Source organism: Amblyomma mixtum, chromosome 10, assembly GCF_055824585.1.
Source record: "Amblyomma mixtum isolate Tamu chromosome 10, ASM5582458v1, whole genome shotgun sequence".
Classification (NCBI taxonomy): Eukaryota; Metazoa; Arthropoda; class Arachnida; order Ixodida; family Ixodidae; genus Amblyomma; species Amblyomma mixtum.
In genome coordinates this window covers 50,816,632-50,824,339 of record NC_143021.1, presented here as the reverse complement: position 1 = coordinate 50,824,339, position 7,708 = coordinate 50,816,632, and the positions used below count along the sequence as shown (strand labels likewise).

General features: G+C 49.4%; 1 pseudogene; it reads right to left on the bottom strand.

Moving 5' to 3' along the window:
* Window positions 1-238: 238 nt before the first annotated feature.
* Window positions 239-7,119, bottom strand: LOC149325770 (uncharacterized; annotated as a pseudogene).
* Window positions 7,120-7,708: the final 589 nt, after the last annotated feature.

Sequence of the window (7,708 nt, the reverse complement as noted above, 5' to 3'; positions counted from 1 at the left end):
CGTGAGCACGAGTGCATCTCCAGCTAATGATGAGTCATCTATGTCCACTGGACTCTGACTGTTCCTCAAGTAAACGTAGCCAACTAGTTTCCCTGTATTAGTGTCCGTCTCACACCTTTTCCTAATATTCATTCCGCCCAGCATCAGGCGGCAAAGGTGCTCTCGTTCATTTTTTGTTTCAAATGATTTAGGATGATTGAGTGCTTCGCTTGTAAACCCTGCCATGCACCAATCACTTTCAGCCAGGTATGAATGGTCTGCCTGCTTGGCAATGGCAAAATGCTAGCCACATATTCATATGTCCTTGGATATTGATAATTGAGTGTGGTAATGAACTTCCTCACCTTCTCATTGTATCGTCTTCATGATGCTGCTTTGGTCTTCTTACAGCGCCAGCTTTTTACAAGCTCTCTGGTAGTTCTCCAAATGCCTCCAGTGCTTCTCGTCCATTCGGAGAAATCAGTTTTTCTTTCATTTCATTTAGAAGGTTTCTGAGGTCAGTCATTCTCTTCTTCGTTTATTTTAACTGGTGTGTGACTGAATAGTTTTTTTCGCGTGACAGAGCTTTTTCTTGACTCTAAGCAGTCGAGGTCTTGGAGACTGTGAAGCAATGTACGGGTGATCGTGGCTTACTCCTTTCTTTTTGCTGGAGCTGTCAACAACTAAGCTTCCGGAATAATCTGCATATGCATACCTTATGTTGCACTTTCACTGCTGCTTGGCTGTGCTTGTTGAACATTGGTCCTCATTGTACAGCCTTCAGCTTGCAAGAATAGGCGTAGACGTCTGATGAGGCAGAAAGAGTGTGTCAGATAGACAGTGCATGTAGTTTATGTAGTTAATTTTGAATGAATGGATGATGATCGATCGATGTTCGTGATCGACAGATCGATGATGATGATAGTAAAACTTTAGGTGTTGCTCTTGCTCTGTTTTTTCTTCTTCTCTGTCTAGTAGGTCCCGTTTCCCTGCTTCGCCCAATGAACCTCTCGAATTAGCCGGATTAACTGAGAACACTTATTTAATTAACACTTGATTACAACAAAATGTACAGTACAGTTATAATGATGACAGCAGCATAGAAAAGAATAACTGAGCTGGGCCGCCCCTGGACTTAGGACAGTCCGTCGTCCTAAGCGAGCATGCGGGAGGAAGTCCGTCTCCTACCGAGTTCCGAACTCAACTGCCGCCCGCTCAGAGCTCGCGGCCGCGGCTGGGTTTCTTCCACAAAGAAGCAATTATTCGTCCAGCGCTCTCATATTCCCAAGGACACTTTCCCCCGGTTTCGGGGAATCCATGTACCGCGGACGGGGCGGGGGCGCCGGCGCGTCTGGGCCCCGGTCCGCAAGTTTTTTTTTTTTTTTTTCATTTATTTATTGGTCTTTGTTGCATTAAAAATGTACGCAAACACTGCCCGGACCCATAGCCAACGGCTAGTAACGGGTCCAATGGAAAAAAAGGTATACAAGCATGCAGGCAACAATATACCAAAATAAAGACAGTAAGTTAGTATAAAGAATGCTATACATCACTCTCAACACTTGTAAGAGCATCAACAAAAGAAATACATATATTACAGATTATATAAACTAAAAACTTAGATCAAACAAAACGCGTAGAACTTATACAAAAATTAAGGCATCACAAAAAGCGAAGGGAAAATAGCTGTTAAGTATTTACAAAGCATCACAAGGGTACAACAGACAAGAACAGGATAAAATGATTTCAGTGCACACTTTTTAATCACAAACATCCTTAGAATAGACGCAAATGTACAAATCTGTAAATAAATCAAGGTATCAGGATTCGGCTACATGCAAATAATATCTGGCAAATATCTAAGACGACTATTAAAAAATGAAAGTATGAACTCAAAGTGTGTCATTCTTTTTAAGGTAATAATTTTTTATTCTAATGGAGAAGTTGTAGGCAGTCTTTAGGTCATGTGGTAGATTATTCCAAACTTTTACGCCCGTAAACTCTAGGAGACGCTCTCCATACACATTTCTTTTCACTGGCAAGTTAAAATTGCCGTACGTGCGGCTCCGTGTTGGAAGTGGCGGGATGTTAAATATTGATATGTCAAACGGGAGGTTGTTTGTTATTATTTTATGGACACATTCGGCAGTTCTTTTCTCACGAAGTAAATTGAGGGGTAATACGCGTAGTTTAGTAAATAGTGCCTTACTGCGTACAGTGTAACTAGAAAATGAAATTATTCTAAGTGCTCGCTTCTGTAACTTTTTAATAGGCTCTAGGTATGTGCTATACGTCCAGCCCCACGACTCGATGCAATATGAAAGGTGAGTATGTATTAATGTGAAGTATAGGACACGGAGGATATTGATATCAAAGTATTCGCGCGTCTGGAGAAGAGCATAACAACCGGAAGCCATCTTAGTGCAAGTCGCCTCAATATGATGTTGCCAGTGTAAATGTTTATCCAGTGTTAGGAAACCCATTCCTGCGGAGAAGCGCAAATTTACGACAAGTGGCTCCGACATCCGGTAAAGAAAAGCAACGCAAACCCAGGCACCTAACATATGTGCGAGGTGTGGTTTGTCGAAGGCGTCCGGAGCCCCGTACATGCGCGAAGTGGCGCCGTCTACGGAGACACACGGCGCTTTACATGTCGGTGCTACAAGACCCGACAAAACCAGTAGCACACTCAATGCTCACTCCACGCGAAGTGCGAGTTCACCCCCGGAATCAAACAGCTCAAAATGCCGGTGATGAACGCGCGGTCCGTCTCGCTTAAGGAGTCAGGGGGCCCGCTCCGCACGACAAACAAATGACAAATGAAAGTTCCGCCCCCGAAGGCGCGCGGCGACCCGGCGACGCGGCTCGGGGGTGCTGCTGTACTAAACACAACTCCAAACAGCATACAAAAGACAAACAAAAGTTTCCTCCCCGCCCGGGACGCCCGGCGTCCCAGCGAAGCGGCTCGGGTGCACCTGTATAAAAAGCACAAGCAAAAGAAACGCGTACAAGCGGGTGCGCGCTACGACCTTACACGCCCCTTCGAAGATCGTTGCAACAACGTCACTCGTTGTTGCACACGATATGTAACATAATTAAAGGTCGTCGTTACCACTACCCTAATGCTCAGAATACAACTGTTTCAAAAAACAATGCGGTGCCGTGTTACATGATACAAACAGGTAGTCGCCACATGCAAGGCGTATAACATGGCACCGTGCCGATGCATCTTACATGACAACAACCACTGAAGTGGTCCCTCTACCAGCCCTCGGAATCCACAGGTGGCGATCGCGGCTCTTGTCTTTGGTTCCAGTCACCACAGGCAAAGCATCTGCCAGGCTTTGGTCCAATCGCTGCGCCTCGCAGGATACCCGATTCTGTTGTGGTCTCGGTTCCTCGGCGAGCGTCTCGTTTACCGCTACGCGTACCTCATCTGTACTCAGATCTGTCTCGCTGTTCTCCGAGGACTGAGACTCTTCGACCTGCCAGCTGCCTGCATCTAAGGTTTTCGCCACCTTACTTCTATTGCCGGGCATTTTGCAAGCGCTGCTTCGTGTCCGTTCAAGCAGGTGCCAAGCCCCTTTGGAGAGCAAGCAGTCTGCGTCTTTCGACGCCAGCTCCTTCGTTACAGCGCATAGCAGCTGTGCAGCTCCTTTGACCTGCCGACTGTCACCCGTTGTTAAGACAAGTGGTACCTGAGCTAGTTTTGCTACTACTTTAGCACCAAACGCGGCAACAAGCGTGGTGTTGCCAACATCCTCCGTTGCTAAGTATAGCGCCCTCTTTGATCACTGTGATTTCGGCGCCCGTGTCGATTAGCGCTCTCACAACCACGTCGCCGCATTTCAAGTCAACGTACTTTGGCGAATTTAGTTCTTCTGTCCTGGGTGGCTCCGCTCTGGACTGAACATCAACGTTAGCTCTCCGCTCGGCAATATCCGTAGCTCCTCCGCTACAGCTGTCAGCGACGTTATAATCAGCCTGCGCTACCCCGTTCACGCTTTTCTGCTCCTTGGTTCTTAGGGCATGACCGCGCAAAATGTGGGCCGTTGCAATTGAAGCATGCCAAGGATTTCGAAGGAGGCGACTTTTCCCGGGAAGCTGGGGCGGACTTTTGCGGAGACGATGGTTTGTGGACCCTGGTGGGGCTTTCGGCAGCGAATGTTTGCCTCTTTCCCGATCCTTTTCCCTCACAATCCTCGTACGCCTCCACTAGCTTCGCTACTTCGTGAGGCTTAACCCAGCTGTCTCCTTCCTCTCTCTTGACATATTTGTAGGCCTCTGTGCTTAGCGCCTGCTTCATTTGGTCTGCCACGTACAGCGCAGTGAGGTCCTCGAGCGTTTTGATTCCCTGTGCCGACATGTAAAAAACATAGTAGCTCTCAATTCTCGACGCGAAGTGTTGCCAGGTCTCGTTTAGCGCCGGCACGGCGTTGCGGAACTGCCTGAGGTAGTCACCCGGGGACAGACGGAGCTCGGACAAAATTCTCTTTTTCACCTGATCGTACCTGTCGAGCTCTTCTGTAGAGAGCTTGGAGAAAAGGTGTAAGATCCTTCCACTTACGAGAGGCAAAAATAAATGGCTTTTAACCTCGTCCGGCACCTTATATGAGCGAAAAATGCCCTCGATCCCCTCAAGCTATACCGGCACTTCTGGATCTTTCGGAATTTGGGTCAGCAAACTCTTTAGACGCTTAGCGAAATACGCAAGTGTCTTTTCGCGCGTTTGCCGCCCGCCCGCTCGCGAGCCCTGTGTTGAACCGGTTTGCAGCTCCAACTGCCGGGTTCTTTCTCGCTCGATAAGCAGCGTAGTTTTCCTCAACTCCAGTTCCATCTCCATCTCCAGCCGCCGCATGGCCGCATCTGAGTCTGCTGCATTACCTGTCGCCTTCGCTGCTCCCGTCACACTTCCTCTCCCCGTCAATTAATCTATGCTAGACTCTGTGGCGTTACTACCACTTTCATCTGTATTCATTTTTACCACCACTGCACCGCTACGTAGGATCATACAAAAGACCTGTGACTCGCCTTAACGCCTCAACTCCGCGTCAGTGGGTTCCGAGGACCAGCAGAGAGACCACTCACCTTCCTACAGGAAATGCATGCCCTGTCGTCCCCGGGACACCGGCGTCTGTTGACCTTGCGTCTCTCCCTCCGGTCGAGTTTAGGCACAATCTCCGTCCCTTGCCGCCCGTAGCTCTCGCTGCTTTCCGTTGCCGCTGCTCGATGTGAGGCAGGGCGAACGCGAAAGTACACCGCTAGTCCGTCAGCGGCCGATGTGCCTCTTGTGGTTTAATGCCACCGCTGGCTCAATCCGTTGTCCGTCGAGCCGGAACTCTGCGGCTGTTGTAACGCTAGTCCGTCAGCGCTAATGTGTCGGTCCGTTGACACACCCAGAGCCGCTTGTTGCCTCCGTCGATCACTGCGCTGGGAGTCGATGACTGCTGCGTCGTCAGTCGCTCAGCGCTGATCTGTTTTTTCCTTGAACCTTGAAGCGCTCAGTACCGGTGGTTCGGTCCGTTGGCCGCAGTGCTGGTCGCCTCTTGTTGCTGCGTCGCTAGTACTTCAGCAGTCCATGCGCCCGTCCGTCGGCACGGTAAGCACAGCTGGCTTGGTCCATTGGCCACTATGCTGTGATAATTCTTCAGCTGCTGTCCTCTTTCCGGCGGAGACGTTTCTCAGGCATGGTCCGTCGGCCCGATCGTCTTCGTCCCCGAAACGCCTGAAGTTCGCCGAAGTCTGACAGGAAACGGTGATCCTGTCGCAGGCTGCGCTAGTAAAACTTTAGGTGTTGCTCTTGTTCGTCTTCTCTGTCTAGTAGGTCCCGTTTCCTTGCTTCGCCCAATGAACCTCTCGAACACAAGCAAACACAAGCAAAAGAAACGCGTACACGCGGATGCGCCCGACGACCTTACAGTGATCTTGAAGTCTCCTGATGGTTCGGTGATCCGGCGACACGCTGCGGAGCAGACTTGACAACTTCTTCGTGACACTGTGAACTGTGCTGCACAGGCGCTCACCAGCGACCTGCCCTCCGATCTCCCCGACCACGCCGGGTCTCTCCTCCGGTGCCGGCTGGTCTCTCCTGCCTCTCGCGATCTCCCTCGTTTTCGTGCCAAAACTCGCCCTGAAATCCCATTGCCCAGCATTCTGGGGACCCCTTTTGTAACCAAGAGGAAATGCGCTTGTCAGAGCCAGTCAGGAGAATTTCGTTAAAACTAAAGGAGACAATAGCACGCCGGTGCTCACGCGGTTGTTGTCTCGTGAGCACTGCGCGAATTGCAAGAAGACGTTACGCATTTCCGCTTGGTTACAGCACAGAGACACAAACGCACAAAAATTCCAGTGAAGCACAGGGAAGGCGAACACCCAATCCGAACTGCATGCACTGCCCTGGTCGCGCTCCCCAATTCGCTGCTCGTCACTGAGGCATTCCGTCCGTCACGCGGTCTGCCGTTAAAAGCCATAAATTTACACGCTACCCCCTCTCGAAGCCCCAGGGATCCGCGGATCGGCTCCCTTTTGCAGCTAGAACGCGACCTCGCAAGGCCTCGTCCTCTTGCAGCCGGCTACGGTGCAGTCTGCTAACTGCCGTTGTGGATGCACTCCACCACATTTGTTGAAAACAAACCCATTCGAACGGCGCCCGGGTGGTGGCCGCTCGAGGAACCCCAACAAAAAGCTACGAAGAAAACCGAGGAGGGCCAAGCTGTGGCTGCTGGGTGTGCGCTGCCCGATGGCCCCAGTTCGCGACAGCGCGTGATCTGAACTTCTGTGTTACCAGCAAGCACTTCCGTGGAAATTTTCACGATGATGCTGCTACTGAGCTGGAGGTTTGTGGTGTAGACATGCCCTGAAGCAAAAATACTTTTGACCTGAGGTTCTACCTGTTTATCTACAGCATCTCACCTGCTTTAGCTTGCGTGGGGACTTTCTTGTTGGAGTCTGCAAGTGCTTGCAGGGGGATTTGCATGTAGGTGAGGTGACCGGTTGGCTGAGATACTGCGTCACACTAATTTCCTGAAGTAGGAACCTTTTCATTTGCTCGAAACACTAGCTTTCGGATTCACTGTGTTTTACCTGCAGGCATGGGGACTTTCTCAATGGTGATTGAGCACGTGAGGAGGGTGAGGACATTGTCTGTGAAAGGGTTGCTTCTGGGTTTGCGTGTTCCTGGATAGATATGCCCTGAGGTAAAAATTTTGTTGCCTGAAGCACTGGCCTTTCTGCTCACTTAACCTTACCTGCTTGAGTGTTTGTGGTGACATATGTGGCGACGCCTACAATCCTGAAATAGCACAGCGATATGTGCTTGGAAACTGAAGTAAAAATATTGAATAAGCCGCCGCAATCACTCTATTATGACTTATCACCTTATGAACGCAGACTTGGTGAGACACCACGACCGCTGTCAGAATCCTGTTTAATTACGTAGACATGCCTGACATACAGTCACTCCTGCATAAGCCCTCCCATCTGTTAGCTTATTTGGCAAATATAAAAGGAAAGATTAAATATACAATATATATAGAAAGACGGACTATAAGTCACACATAAGAATAAGGAAGTTTAATATATACACAAGATGCAATGCCCTACTTACGCACACCCTACTATTATTACTGCTGGATTTCGTCTCTTCTTCTCACTTAAATTCTTGCAATGTTTCTTTCTTTTTTTGTGTTATGTTCGTTTTCTTGATGTATTATTGATATGGCCACTCCTG